This window comes from Thermobia domestica, chromosome 7 (genome assembly GCF_964235325.1).
Source record: "Thermobia domestica chromosome 7, izTheDome1.hap1.1, whole genome shotgun sequence".
Lineage (NCBI taxonomy): Eukaryota > Metazoa > Arthropoda > Insecta > Zygentoma > Lepismatidae > Thermobia > Thermobia domestica.
Window position 1 is genome coordinate 134,105,806 of NC_137460.1, and position 17,177 is coordinate 134,122,982.

Consider the following 17,177-nt stretch of genomic DNA (forward strand, 5'->3'; position numbering starts at 1 on the left):
GAACGTTGATCACGAAAGCTGAGGTATGTTGCATATAAGAGAATAATTTATCGCATTTTCCCTGATGTAATGTATTAAATGATTTAATAAAATACATGTTCTCTCAGAGTTTGGCTGCATGAAGAAAGGTAATATAATCAAGAAAAATTATCTAAAAAATTGGAAAGGGTCCTCATCAGCAGCAACGACGTTTCTGGAACGTTAGGAAAGATCATTGTTTTAAAGTTGAAGAACTCTGTGGAAGGTTGTATAGAAGATCCAATTTATGAGTATGTCTCTCTATGGAAAGACGAAACATTTGTTTTTGCTATTCGTTTCCTAAGGATTGGTAATTCAGGAGTACAATGTGAAAAAAATGTTCGGACATATGAACAAAATTATATTTTACTAATTATGTCTATGACAAATTATTCAGGGATTCGTGAATGTTACTTATAATATATAATTTTAACTGTGCGTAGCTGGTTGTCGTTGCTGCATTATGTGCTGCTGCGGCTAGTTTTCCGGGTATAATAGTAAGTCATGTAATACTATAGGTACGGTTCTTACAAGTTCTGGGAATGATGATGAATGATTAATGGAGAACAGAGCCGTTTTGGAACTGGAGGACTCATATATTTAGTTTTGATTTTCCTATTGCTTCTCTCATCCATATCTTAATACTTGGAGCATGCGAGAGGAGTATGAAGAATTGTGAGTGGAACTATGTATATTTTTGAGTACAAAACACAGATTTTTCAATGCAGTCCAGTAAGAACGAATTACCCAGATGAAAGTGGCTGACGTTGTGATCCTCACTTTGTTAGGTCTGCGACAAATTTTCAGTTCGCTACGCAACGTCAATAATGCAAGAAGTAACTAAAAATGCTAAGTTGGCTACCGTAAACATAAAGTGCATGTTCACATTTGTTTATTCAGATCACTATTGAATGAGACGCATAACCTCAACAACGATTTCCCTTTTGTTTCCTAACAAAGGATATATCTTAAACAACAGGTAACTATTTTCTTAGAAAAAGGAAACGAAATTATATTTCGATGTTAAAAAAATTAGATTTTACCACGTTTCTTGTCGGTTATATTGATATGATAGTTTAAAGTTATCCTCTACGCAACACAAATACTATACACTCTCGACTCATGATAAATCGTATTTGTCAGTGCGTGAATGAAATGTGAACTCCACGATATAGTAAACGAACATACGAATTAATTTCAAGTTGTCCAGGTGACGCAATTTTTTACTAATATACACAAAAAGCAGTGATTGTGTTAATTTAAATCAATTTTAACAGAGTCTAGTAGTCCAAGAGTGACTCAAAGTTTACATGTTATTGTGTGTTGCAGTCAACAGAAGTTCTGTGTTACGATTTAACACAAAGACAGTCTTGAAGTTGTGTTATTAGACAAGGTGAATAAACCAACAAACGCGGAAAATAAAGAGTGCGACGATCTTGTATATATATATATATATATATATATATATATATATATATATATATATATAGACGATTACCATTGTTTCACCCATTACATTTCGAAGGACTGTGGCAACCAGTAAAAGACGTTAAGTATATTGATTTCTAAGAGTAAATATTGGCAAAGTCAAATATTGTCAGAATAAAAATAGGTTCAGATTTTTCATATTTCCACGAAAAGTCGTCATTTTTCATTCCATAGGTAAAGTGGAATCTCTTCATGTTATATGATTATAAAACTTGAAATATAGTGACCTACAAATTTTACTCAATTATCTTTATGAAACCATTCAATGCACAGGGGTCTCAACCTTTGCTTTAACAGCATTTCCTACCATTTGTCTTAGTTATGCAAAACGACAGAGAACAGTCAAAAAAAGGGAGAAATGTTTTTGTTTCTTTTGTTTTTTTTCTGGTGGTTTCTTGGAATCTCTTCTTATTCCCTCCTTTCTCTCTCTCCCTCACAACGTTTGATTTATTGAAGAATAATTAAGATATAATGCAAACATCTACTACCAAGTGATATCTGTGGAGATATACATCCTTATGTGGAAAATCAGTTTAGTGGGAAAAAGCTTCAATAAAAATTTTGAAAGTTGACGCCTGAAGTACAACAAGAACTGGACCGAAACAAATGATAGTGTGTACAGATAATGTAGACGTAAAATCAGGGAATACTTGTTTCTTATTTCCCTGGAAAAAACTTTTAGGTGGAACACACAAACCCCTGGAAACATTTGATCACGAAATATCAAAATATCTAATAAGTGTAATTCATTAGTACCTAAAGCATATGCAGAATTACAATGAAACTCCATTTAGGGACAATATGCAAAAAAAAAAAAAAAAAAAAAAAAGCAAATACTTTTTTTATTTCGTAAGGAAAAACGGTTCGGGGGCAAAAGCTTCCACCAAAAATTCTCAAATGTGCCGCCCGAATTGTAGCAAGAAGTGGGCCGAAGCAAACGCAATTGTGTACAGATATTGTAGACGTAAAGTACATACGGCTTTTGCATTTTCCACTCTCTTGAGTAGGGCTCAGTATAATTTAAAAGTACCTAAAGCATATTCAGAATTTCAACGAACTGTAGGGCGTCTGTCCAGTTCATCTTCTCTTCCACCATCGCGTCGAAGCATGTACACTGATGTCCAAAATGATTGTCGCATACTTATAACTGTCTTCGTGTAAGAATATAATTTGATAATTATTTTGCAGAGTACGTTTAATGGGGAAATGTATATTTGTGACAATTTCATAGGAAAAGAATTATAAATACGAAAATTAGAATCAGTAAAACAAAATGTCGCTAAATGGACAAGAAAGTTTTATTTTCGTTTTATTGTTCTTATTTACTGCTCTTTTGGCATGAAATTTGAAACATATATGTCTTTGCCGATTATACACATACTAACAGAATAAGAAATACCGGGCCAATTCGTTATCAAATTATATTCCTACAACGACATATTTATAGATATGCGACAATAATTTTGGACATGAGTGTACATTTTCTAACTTTCGTTGGACATATATATATATATATATATATATATATATATATATATATATATATATATATATATATATATAATTCGCATTATCTCCTATGATTCTCCCGCGGGAGTTAACGACGAATATTTAATTGAAAATAAAGTTTTTGTTAATATATTTTAAACTTTACTTAAAGCATAACAGGCATGACTATCGTTTTATATATTTTAAGCTTTATATTCCTTGACAGAATTCGCGACAACAAAATATTTTGAACTGAATAATAAAAAGAATTCCTGATTTTCATTTATTTCTTTGTAGGTATGATGTTGGTCTGATAATACTGATCCAAGATATTTGAAAGTGTCCACTGTGTCGAAAGTATTAATTGACATTTTAACGCATTCATAATTTGCCGCAACTTCCTTGTATTTAGATTTCTCTCCCTTTACTCATGATCCTGCAAACGTTTAATAAGGCCTCTGCATTTCTTTCGATCGTTCTATCAGATTTACATCAGCATACACCCTAACCTGGTGAATACCATTCAACTCTAGGAACTGGTTCCTATCTTTGATTTTTCTTTTAGCGTACTGCGGCACAAAGCTGAATAATAACGGTGATAACGCATATCCTTGTTTCAGGCCTATCGAGACGTGGAAGCTCGCATTTTTCTACTCGGACTTTACTATGGAATTGATTTAAATACTTATTAAATCTAACTCTTTCGGTATTCCAAATTCTGTAAGAATGTACAATGTTTCCCTCCTTACCGAGTTGTAAGCCTTACTAAAATGAATAAACAGTTGATGTACTGGGTAATATATGCCTATTTCTTTTCGAGTATTTGTTAAATGATAAATATCTGGTCGGTTTCGACTAAATTCACACTGATAATCTCCAATAATTTCATCTGCGTATGGAGTCTATCTTATTAATAGAATGTTAAGTAAAATGCCTCGATAATTATTACAATCAATTTTGTCGTTTTTCTTGTGAATTGGAACAGTGATTGATTCTTCCACTCTTTTAAATGTATTCCATAGTTTATCTTTACGTTACGAATTTTAACATAGAGAAATAAAAAATGAAGTATTTCTCGGTTTTTGTAGTTAAACCTTTGATATATCTTGTCGTATTCAAACCTGAAGATAAACAGAAAATAAGTATGTTTAATTTTTGGCTCTTGAAATATTGTAAGTAATATTTTACTTACATTTTCTTGTGATAAGAAGAATAAATTATGTGGCTCTAAAATTTTTTACAATCTTTCTATTGTTGCAGAGAAAGATAACCAACAAGTCTGAGTGGAGTATTAGAGCATCATAATAAAAAAAAAGCAAAATTATAGGCACGTTTTGCCCTCTCAGTTCTAACTACATTGATATACAAGTAAATACGTAGTTTCATAACAACCCTCATGTTGCAAGTTAACTAAGTCTGCAGGATTTGGGAACAATTGTATCGTAGTGGAAAAAATGCTTTAGGAGTTAATGGCGACTTTCTGATACCAAATGGAAAGAATGGGAGGTAAATCTGTCATATCTTTAGTTTGGTATGGTGAACAAACAAAATTGTGATCCAAGGAACAACTCAAGTTATTAATAGAAACTATGCTATACATTATATCATCATAAAACAAAGACAGAAAGAGTATTGAAGCAAAGAAAATAAAAGTTGAAATTTCTAAATGGGGAAAAAAAGGATAACTTTAACACACTAAAGACACAACATATAGCGCGTAATAATCGTGGTTCACTGGTCAAGGAGCTCGGCCAGTAATGTGGAGATCTGTAGGTCGGACCACGGTGTATTTTTTTTACTTTAGGATTTTTTATCTTCATTAATTGGTGGTGACTAGGGTCTGGATTTTTATGTAATATCTACCCCCTAAATATGTACATAATACGTAACAAAAATTGCTTAATAAATGTAACAAACCTGCAATATTATATAGGAATATGTTATATTACATATTACATATTTATGGAAACGTAATATTAACACGCGTATGAGTATGCAATATTTAAACGAATTATGAAAATAAAAAGGAAAACCTACTACACTTTATTCTGCTTAATGCAAGTCCCCCAATGAAGTGAAATGCTTGGACAGCTGAAATAGCCATTCGTCACTGAACTGACTGATTGCGGTATTATAAAAATCAGACGCGAATTAAGAAAGATATGACTCGGCTAGACAGAAACAAGAAAGTCCCGAGAAAAGCAATGCATACGGCATTTGTACGTCAGAAATCTCATGTGTTGTGGTGTGGTCCCACTTCAAATTTAGAACCTTTTACACTAAATGCGCATCCGTCACCACGGCCCAATCTTGAAATGAATCATAAACAATATATAAATTTAAATACTAAAAACAATTTAAGACGAAATGTATTGTTTTATATTTATTTATTTCATGCAGAGAAAAGCAGTCTTATATCTTTTAAACAATACCAACTGAACTAAGATTTAAAAAAAATTCCACTAATGAACATTTTAAATTTGAAATAAAGTACTTATAAAAGATGTCCCTACAGTTCAACTGTGTGTTGTTACAAGGTACAATTCCAAATGATCAGAAGTAAAATTTTGTTGGCGATCCGAAAAATATTCTTGTACGCAGAGAATGATCTCTGCAAATCACATAAGGTAACAGGAGCGTATTTCAACAGGGGGATGTAGTTGGGGGAAATATCTTCAGGGCGATTCTTGTTTCATCACTAAGAATCTCACACACTGCCAATAGGCTGTCGTAACCCGGGTTTCTTTCCAGCACTGCATTTAGTTCCTTTCGAATTTTTTCTCCTACATCTGCACACACCTTGCAGCAGTCTCTTTGCATCCTCTATGATTTACATGGATTCCAGAAGAGACCGTCCAAGAGTCTCTTGGTAGCTTATGCTTATAGGTAGCCAGCGAAAATTGCTGTATATGTATGCGATATCACACGCAACTTTTGAGTCATTAAACAGTTTATGAGCAATGCCAACTGACACAGCAGACTCCGATGGAAATGAATGACAACAGGCTTAATTTTTTGAAATGTTTATTGTAGAAATGCACTCCAATATCCAAGTGCCCCATCGCGTTAGCACAGGCCTCGGAGGAAGTGGCATGTCTGGCGGTTGATATCTGTAAACTGAAACACGTTGTGGCTAATTAAAATTTTTTTTCGTGGAAGAAACTAGTTGAATTACTTCCCAAAAGTTGTCTCTCGTTTTGTGCTGAAGAGCATGGGCCATACAGATGAAATGAATTAAGTGAGGAGAAAAAACTGTAAGTGCTCTATCCGCTTTTAACATGTACACTGCACTGTCTGTATAGAGAACAAGTACTTTTCTTCCTGAACTCCTTCCGGCCACAACAGTTTAAGACCATCGTTTACAAAGCGAGCAATCGTGGAATGATTCGTGGGTTCCAGCAACTTACTCGCAATAAGATAGGATTTAGAGAGTATCTTCACTTAACTTTGCAATCACTAAATTAGCTACATAACGTCCCAAAACGTCTGTTGTTTTGTCCACAGAAATCCAAATATACCAACTACATATTTCTACCCTAATGATATCTTTAGCTTCCGTATAACAAACATCGAGATAACACTTTCGAAGAGTGCATTAGTCAGGAATTTGACGCCTGCAGTACTTCTAAAAAATGACGGTATTTTGGAACTTGAACTTTGTTCCAAGGAATGTTTGCTATCATTGATTGACACAAGTCTTTGAAAATCTCACTCACAGGAGTATCTTGATGCATTTGTGTCAAGAGTATTTTTTTTGCAGTTTGCAAATTTTTATTTCTTGCATTGAGTACACTTAGTATATGTTGTCCTAACTGAGATTTCATTGAACATCCAATTTTTTTTTATCACACACCACTTTACCATCTATAGTAAACGCATCATGGAAAGTTACGCACCACCGCAATTTCGCAGATAAAGTTGAGGCAACCGGAGCCATTACTAACTTCAACGATCAATACAGAACACGTGCGTTTTGCAACTGCATTACTATAGTACTGTCCTCCTGTCATTCAGTTGAACAAGCGAAGTTCTTTGAAAGCGTATGTTACCTGCTATGATGTTCATTGTCGCCAATTTCTTGGAACAAACTCTTGCAGTAAATTTCTGGAAGGACACCAGCATATAGTTTTAACTTGAATTGCAGGATTTGCTTTCATTTTTTTTTTTTTTTTTTTTTGCCCGTCCGACCTCCGATAACAATCAAATAGACTTCATTTTAGGAATTTCCTGGGCCTGTCAGGCACGTGATCTGTCTTCCTCCAGAGTTGAGAATAAAGAGCGCTGCTAATGTGCCCCGGAGGGAAGATTTTTACTTGATTCTTCTTATATATCTTTTGTTATAGGCGAAAATTCTGCGAAATATGGTTTGACAAATACAAAAAAGAGAGAGAGATTTCTCTTTCGGTAAAGAAACGTTAAGATAGATATGACAAAATTGAATCTAGATTGAAACCTTGCACAATTTGAGAGTTCATTTCTTTTATTTTAAATTACAGTTTCAGTAAACGCAAAGTTTTAAGACAGTTATATGGGAAAAATATGTAGAAACCATTGAAATATGTAACATTGGTCAATATATGTAAAAATATGTAATATGAAACTTGAGTTGAAGCACCCTACAGGTGAGTAGTTATACCGTCACTTGACTCCATTTTGTGACGAATTTTCCACTTTTTCCAGGTCTCGCCTGATCCTTAGCACTCGATTTTCCAGTGTCATACGGTATGCGTACCATCCAACCATGGAAAATCAAACACCCCAAAAACTTGTTCTCTTTTATGAGGGTGTATTCACTCTCTTTTATGACATTTTTTTCAATCTCTATTTTCAGGTAGAAGAAATTACACAGAGACTACGAACTCACTCCTATGTAACATAGCAAAGACTAAGGGTGTGTACTCGTTCCCTTTTATCAACCCCTATGTAACATAGCATTCATCAACTACTACATGTCACGAAAGTACTGATCATTGTCGTCAAAGGTGAAATACTTAATCCCGAATAACTCGTAAACGAAGCAACGTATTGAAGTGCTGTTCCACATTTAGAAACAGATCATCAACTACTACATACCCCGAAAGTACTTTCTATTGAAGTCAAATGTAAAAAATTTAAAACCAAATAACTCGTAAACGAAGCAACATATTGAGGTGTTGTTTCCTCACTTAGTAAGAGGTCATCAACTACTACATGCCCTAAAAATACTGACCATCGAGATCAAACGTAAAAAATTTAAACCCAAATTAATCTTAACGAAGCAACATATTGAGGTGCTGTTTCCAAATTTAGTAATATGTCATCAACTACTACTGTCCCAAAAGTACTGACCATCGTTTTTAACCTCCACGTAACGTAGCAGAGATTGGGACCTTTTTCAGGGGTAGCTACACAACTCTCCACCTTTTTCATCCAGGGCTTGTGTAACGTCCACCTCCACCTAGCCAAATCAATTCGGATTCAATCCGAGAGTCTTATTTGTAAATAATAATAATAATGATAATAATAATAATACTAATAATAAAACTGTCGATTTTAACTCATCAAGAATAGGCCTAGCAGATGGGACTTGTGGACCTGATCATTGTCGTCTCGATTCGGCCACAACCTTAATATGTGATTCAATATTTCCAAAAATTACAAAATATAAATCAGGTGGAAGAACATATACATGCAGAAAAATACCAAAAGATTTCAATTGTTATAACAATTTTATTTAACAAAAATCGATGGTGTATATGAGCTATTGCGTTAGAACAACATATATACACCAACTGAATAATAAATAAATTCTAAAAGTATGCAGAATAACAATAATGTAGTTTTTAATTACTCGTATTTTAAAATTATTTGACTTCAAAAATTGAAAACTATCCAAAGGTAACCTAAAACTATAATTCTGTAAATATCCTTAATTTTAATTATTTTGAATTTCTGAATTAACAAGAAATTCAACTATTCCATTTCTCCAAAAATGGTTTTAATATTTACTACAAATTTATAGTCAAAATCAAGCCTAGCTCAACAGTCAAGAAGAAAGATAATCGGCCTATCCTGCGCAGTTTAACATTGAATATTCTAAAAATCACATTGATTATCAGACAACTTAGCACGCAATAAGTCCTCTCAATAATCATGAACAATCTGTATATATTAGGGCCGAATCTTTTTTATAATGATAATAATTCTCTTATTCAAGAGTTACAAATCAATGTAAGCAACAATTTATTAAAACCAATTGAACTAATTTCCAGATTTATTACTTTGAGTCAAAATCAATAACTACTGGAGAAAATAGAAAAATTAATTACATTAAGCCTCCGAACTCAATTTAATCATAACGAAAAATTTTAACCAACAATAAGCTGAAAGAAAAACTATTAGTCGAAAAAATATTAAATCATTCAGTAATACTTTGACCAATTATTCATTTTTAATACTGCGATCGATTAAAGCGAAAACCTCGTCAAATCTGAGGATGGACAAATAGCTATAGCTGTGAAGAAATAGGGCCAAAAGACTGAAATCCTAACTCAAACGACTTAGAAACAGATTTTAGAACCCTCATTAAACATATACTTTGACATGACACAACTATTTGTTTCTACTATCATTGAAACATCACTCACCTTATTAGAAGTTTTTCAATTTTTCGTTTTACCTTCAATAATCGTGAGCTAATGTACCTTCTGGTCTCTCTCGTCTAAACTTTCCTATTTTCTGAAGGTTGAGGACAATTTGGTAGTTTATTGCCAGCGTATTTTTTCTTTATAATTATCAATAAGATTAAAGCAAATATCAAGTAAACAGATCACAAAAGCGAAGAGACTTAAAAATAGCTGAGAAACTAGTAAAAAGTTTAGCAGTTACCTCCGCCTTACACTAGATCAAATCAATATTACAATTACGGCTTAAATGTAGCGTTACTATTCGCAATGGGCACCTTTTAAAACTCATAGAGCCTAATTTAACCAGAGAAATAGTAGCACTCGATTTTAAAATAATATTTATAACAAAAATCACCACTTTACCTCTGACTCCAAATGGACCCCTGGAAAGTTCACCGGATCCGGCTCCAATCACAATATTAGATAAAGGCCCATTTAGCATAACTCACTTTATAAATCTTCAACATTAATAATGAAGAAACTTCCTGTCATAAATTCCACTTATTAAATATACTACTATCGATGTACTAGCACTATTTCCAAACTGTCTCACATTTCCACTTAGACACACTATAGCGAAGCGACTTAACAACGAAAGGAATTAAAAAAAGGACCAAAAGATCCGTTCCGTCGAAGCCTTACCAAACCAGTTAGCAAACACTCCGTGTTACGTTGACTCGTAACCTTCAGCTCGTGAAAAGCCACGCCCCCAACACAATTCTTATCTCTTTCTTTTTCCAGCAGCTCAGACTACAACGAGCAAATCTATCATTCTTTTAACGAGTACATTTTCTTCCTTCCTTTTAAGTCTTACAAAAACGATTGAATTAAGTAGAATAAATATTAATTTAACATTTTTTCTATTTAAGAATAATTACAGTCTGTTTTAATTATAATTTAACAATATTTTTAAGCATTTATTATTTCTTTGTTTTTCATATATTTCTTCATCCTTGGACGAGTCCATTTTTCGAAGGGTCCAGTATCTCGAGAAAATATGGCTCCTTATATTTTGGACCGGAAATGGCTGAATTAAATATTATGCTATTGAGTTTGTAGCCTTTTACGACTATTTTCTTTGACCATGGCAAATGTTTTAACATAGTAGAGCAAAGATAAAAAACAATTTTACCATGTAATACACACACACACATACATGGGTTACAGAGAACTTAATTTCGCGCCAGTGACCATGACAATCTCATAAATTAATAAAGCATAATAAGATTATTATCAGTGATAGTGATTGAGAATTTGTTTAAGAAATCGCGTAGTAATTAACCAGACCCATGACATGCTAGATATAGAAAACAGTAATGTAAGCGAAATCGAGATAAGTCACATTAAATATATGTATTACTCCATGTATAATATAGACAACTTCGTTTTAGAAACCTTATATGATTTTTATATAGGATGGTATACCGTAGCTATAGAAATACTTTCCCACACGTATATTAGGTATATAAATTGCAACCCAATGTTCACCAGACATCACTAGAATGTGTATTTATAATTATGGCTGCTGGAAATGTATTGTAATGTGACTAAAGCATTTTTGGTGAAGGACGATTAATATTTCATTGGTTTTGGTTTAATATTTTGTAAACCTTGTTATATTAAATGCAAATAAAATTCAATCCCCAGTCTGGTGCTGTAGGTCATTCACACATGCAAAGAAATCAAGGAAGTCTCATAATAATTTAAAACTATGACTAGTTAAAACATTCTTCTAAATAGGAAATATAAAAATATGTTACGTAGCAATGTATCAAGGAAATAATAACACTTCCCACTTCACGTTATGAAGTAACTCTAAAAATGTAATGGTAAGCGGAAAAAATGACGCTACCAGAACTAGGAAGAAAAGGTAGGTGGATGAAAAAGAGTTGAAAACTAAAGAGAGTTCTGAAGTGACCGTCTGACTGGAAGGATCGACATCTCAAAATTTTCACTCGTCAAAGTCTGGGTGAGTACAATGCTGGTTATTAATTGATATCACACTTTATTTATTCGACCTTGTCTCAAAATTCTTTTAATTCTTATCCTATCTTCAAAATTCATTATGACAGTTATTATAAATTTTAACGTAAGGCCTCAGCACCAGATTTTGGGTAATATTCTGATCTGATATCTCTACTTTTATTTCTACAATTTAATTTATCCATCTTAACTAATTATTTGCTCTACCGAAATTTAATGGTTAAGTTTATTATAAGAAAACTCTTCAAACTGCTCCCTTGCTATTATGGTTATTAATACATTGAGTTATGTGTGGATAAAATTGTATATGTCAACGTTCGGATTCTCGGTCCAATATGTTGGCATATGTTATGGTGGAATAAGCGCCGAATTTTGTGGCTAGCGCCCGTGTTAGAAACACGTTATAGAACAATTTTCCGTTTAAAATATAGATATCGATCCCGAAGCCACACTTATATGAGTAAGGAATTAAATCATGCAGAGAAAAATTACATGGGATATCAGATTTGTTATTATCCAGGATGGTGCTGATATATATGTTTGAATATGTGCATACCATTTCCTATAGAGAATTCTGTGGTAACTTACAACAAAGAAATATTACATATACATATAGATACGTTTTGCGTTCATGTTTGAGTTGTTTTTCATATGTCAGGCATTCTTAGGATATCGTATTGCAGTGCATTGAAACAGGAAATGCTTATGTAGACCTTAGCGTTTGCGAAGGTTATCTTGAAAAACGAAGTTAGTTTCAGTACAGAAATCACGTTCAAGAATTAAATATTATTCTTATAAAACTAATGAGCAGACGTAGGGTGAAATTAAGATCAGACATGGCGACCCCTCTATCTCCCTCCCATAATGTTTCTCAATCTAGTTCTCAGTCTGGAACACCCAACCAAAATTCACGACCTATTGTAAATGTGTATAGCAATGCTTTTACTTTTCTTAAATATGATCCGAAAGAAATGACTATTCAGCAATTCTTTTCTGCATTTGACGATACTATAAAGCTAAACAAATTATCCCCGGATGAGGCTAAAGATTTAGTAATTACGTGTTTTTCAGGAAAAGATAAAGAAAGATTACGTGTTTTTATAAATAGAAAGCAGTTAAATTCTAAGTCATATGACACATTTAAGGAAGAAGTAAAAAAGTGTTTTAAAACACCGAAAGAGAATGTAGATATCTTTGCCAAAATTCAAAATAGAATTCAAAAGAAACATGAGTCGGTACAGAGTTACATATACGATGTATTAGGACTAATTGAGAAAGGAGCACCTACATTAACGGAAGCTCAGATTATTTCTATTTTGACAAACGGTTTGAGGCCATACTTTTTAGAAAGAGTAGGTGTGCAGCAATTTAATTCATTGAATGAGTTTAATCAAGCCTTGAATAACCTCGAAACGAATAGGTATAGGGTGAAAAATAGGAAGAAACACGAGCTTCATGCTAGACTAAATTCATCAATGAAAAAGGAGTTGCGTAAATTGGGAAAACTGCGTAAATATATGTCGTCGGATTCTGAAACATCATCAGAATCAAGTGAGGCCGAATTATCCGAGTCAGATGAAGATGAAGATAATATAGTTTTGCGTCAAAATAGGAGATCGCGTACTAATATAAGATCTAGTTCGCAGGTTGCGAAAGTGACTAAACAGAACGATAATAAATTTGAAACTAGTGGGTCGGAACGGAATAACAAAGAACATGAAAAAATATCGCAGGCAATGGAGAATGTCCAGAAACAACTAGAACAATTAACGTTGAAAATGGAAAATTTTGAGGATACACAAAAACAATGTGAGGAAACTAATGTACAGATAATACAGGGAAACAATTCTGCTAAACAAAATTTTAATCAGAACAACAGAGGTTTCCATAGAGGAAATTTTCGTGGAAATTTCAGAGGAAATTCGAGAAATTATAGACAAAATAATTATCAGTCACAAAATACTGTTGGAACAGGTTCATATAGAGGCAAAGTTTTTAGGGGTAAAAAGTAGAGGTCGAAATAACTACTACCCACAACGGTCATTTGTACCCCAGATGTATCAAACTTGGCAATTACCAGCAGTTAATGACCCAAATTATATGTCACAGGGAAATCTGCGCATTCCACAAATGGTACCAGTACAACAAAGCTTTCCCCAATATGTAGTTCCTACTTATCAAAATATGCAGGGTTCAAACGCAAATGCATCTCAAACGCAAGGTTTAAACTGAGTTCATCCGTGCAAGACGGCGGTGCATGTTCGGAGAATAACAAAGTACAGCCTAATAATCAAAACCGTCAACAGAAAGATAATCTAGTCACATATAACGAATGGCGTAAAAATGCTAGGAAATCGAAAAAGGAATTCATTCAAGTCCCTTTAAATATAGAAAACGAAATAGCTAAGTTTCCTATAGACGTAAATTCTAAGACAGTCAATGCTATTGCTGATTCTGCTTCTACTATCAGCATCATAGAAAAATCATTGTTACCCAGAAATGTAACACTTATTGAAACACAGACTAAAGTGTCGGGTGTATCTCAGAACCCGTAATTATAAAATATATGGCAATTGTTAGATTTTGCATTAATGGAAGGACTTTTCACCACAAGTTTCGTGTCTTGGAACAATTTAAACCGAAAGTGTTAATAGGAAACGATTTCTTAATATTTCATCAAGCTAACTTGTGTCTAGGAAAGAATCTTTTAACGTTAACTAGGTTTGGATTACCACCCAAGAATGCAGAAATTGATGTAAATAAGGAGCATAATGTGTCGAATTTCGTATTTTTTTTAGTTGAGGAAGCACCTAAATTTGTTGTAAAGAAGAGATCTATGCTACCAGCGAGATCTAAGGTTATCGTTCCACTTACATTAAAACAATCCAGGTCACATAAAGAAATTGTTCTTGAACCGAATCAAGAATTACCGGAAAGATTAGGAATTTTAATTCCGAGAGCATTTGTGTCAGATAAGTCTCCAGTTATTGAAATAATAAATCCATTAGCACATAAGGTAGTATTAAATACTAATCTTGTAGTTGGTAAGGCAGAAGACGTATATATTCAACCGACAGATGTTATTACCGCATTAGAAGATGACGATTACATAAATCATGAATTTTTGGAAGAAGGTCAAAGGTTATTTGATGCTTCAAAATTGAAAATAGGAGAAAAAGCTAGTCCGGAATATAAACGAAAAGTAATAGATCTATGTTGGGAATTTGCCGATATTTTTACCTGGAATCCAAATAAATTAGGCCGTGCGAGAGGATATCAATTCAGGGTGCAACTAAAGTCAGAGTTACCTACCTCTCGTAAACAATATCAAATTCCGAAAGCCTTGCAATCAGAAGTACGTGAATACATGAATACTTTAATTCAGCAACGTGTTGTGGAAAGGTCTAATTCTCCTTTTAATTCGCCAGTGTTATTTTTGAGAAAACCATCGGGAAAGTTGAGAAAAATAGCTGATATGCGAATGTTGAATTCAAAAGTGGTTCATCATTCCTTGGCTTTACCACCTATACATGATATAATTTCTTCCATGGCTGGACATGTTTGGTATGTTAATTTGGACGTATCTTCGGCATACTTTAATATAGAATTAACACCAGATTCTCGTCCATATTTTGCCTTTTCTCTACCGTCACTTGGGACATTTCAGTATTGTGTTACTCCCCAAGGATTTGTAAATAGTGGTGCTGTGTACAATAGATTCATGTCTATGGTGTTGGCCAACCTCCATCCAGAAAACATAGCCTGTTATGTAGACGATTTATACATTTTTGCCAACTCACAGGAGCAAATTATTGAGATTTTAAGAGATCTATTTAAACGTGTTAGAAAATCAGGACTTAGAATTTCAGTAGAAAAATCTCAATTTTTATTTCAAGAAATTTTAGCGCTCGGACACAAAGTGTCGCGTTATGGTTACCAAATCTCAGATCGGCTGTTAAAAGCAATTGAAACTTATCATGTCCCAAAATCGACGAAGAACGTTAGATCGTTTCTCGGTTTGTGCAATTTTGTAAGGAAATTTTTACCTAATTACGCGGAAGTAGTACAAAATTTACAAAAGTTATTAAAAAAAGGGCGTAAAATTTAGTTTGGACTCTACTCACCAACAAGCATTTGAGACATTAAAGAAGAAACTTTTGGAAGCACCAATATTAGCTCCTTATCGGCCAGACAAACCTTTGTGTTTATGGACAGATGCATCCAAAATAGGAATTTCTGCAATGTGTACGCAGTGTACGGACTAAAAATTACAAGATTGGACTCCCATTGGTTATTACTCGAGGCTTTTGACACCAGCAGAACAGAAACTTTCAACAATAGAACAGGAATTGCTAGCCGTATTAGCCGCAGTAAAGGCATTTAAATATTATTTAATAGGAAGGCATTTTTATTTTAAAATAGACAACCGAGCATTAGTCTACCTCAAGACAGCAGCTAATCTACCGCCCAAACTACTTCGTTGGAGTTTAATTTTGTCCGACCGCAGTAAAGGCATTTAAATATTATTTAATAGGAAGGCATTTTTATTTTAAAATAGACAACTGAGCATTAGTCTACCTCAAGACAGCAGCTAATCTACCGCCCAAACTACTTCGTTGGAGTTTAATTTTGTCGGAGTATGATTTTACCCCTGTTCATGTTCGCAGTGAGAATAACCCTGTAGACTCGATGAGTCGCATTTCAGTTGTTCCCCCACAACCGGGAGACCTGTTATTAGAAGATTTGGACGAAGAGAGATGTTTAGTAAATTTCCAAGCACCCGAAAACATTGGAAAAATGCAGAAGACGGACCCTTATTTTGGACCCATATACAGATGCTTACAGGAAAATAAGCAAGGAGAAGACTACAGGCTCGAACGGCAAGCTAGAGCATTTCAATTAATTGATGGAAAGTTATACCGTGCACATAGATTTGGAAATATCACGAAGCATTTATTGTGTATTCCATTCAAAATGAGAGATGAAATTTTTAAGTTATTGCACGCTCATCCGTCAGCCGCAGCGCATGCAGGCCAGAATCGTACATATCAATTGGCGCTACACAAGGTGTATTTTCCACATATGCGTAATTATTTTCGTCAGAAAATTAAACAATGTGTTTCTTGTCAAGTGAATAAAAGAGGAAGCCAGGTAGCTACTATTAAACCTCAAATATTTTCAAAAGCGGCCCCATTTTCAGTAGTCACAATTGATCAATGCGGCCCCTTTCCAACATCTTCTACATATCGTCACAAGTATATTTTAATTATGTGTGATGCGTGTACAAGATATGTCATAGCTGAAAGCATACCGGATTTAACGGGAGACACTATTGCGACTGCTATTTATAATAAACTCATCTTAAGGTACGGGGCACCATCATCCTTAATACTAGACCGTCTTCCATCTCATAAATCTAAGATCATGTCAGAATTAGCGAAATTATTAGGAATAGAATTGAAATTCATTCCAGTTAATTCACATTATTCTCCCAATTTGGCTGAGAAAACAAGTGACACAATTCAAAGAGCGTTA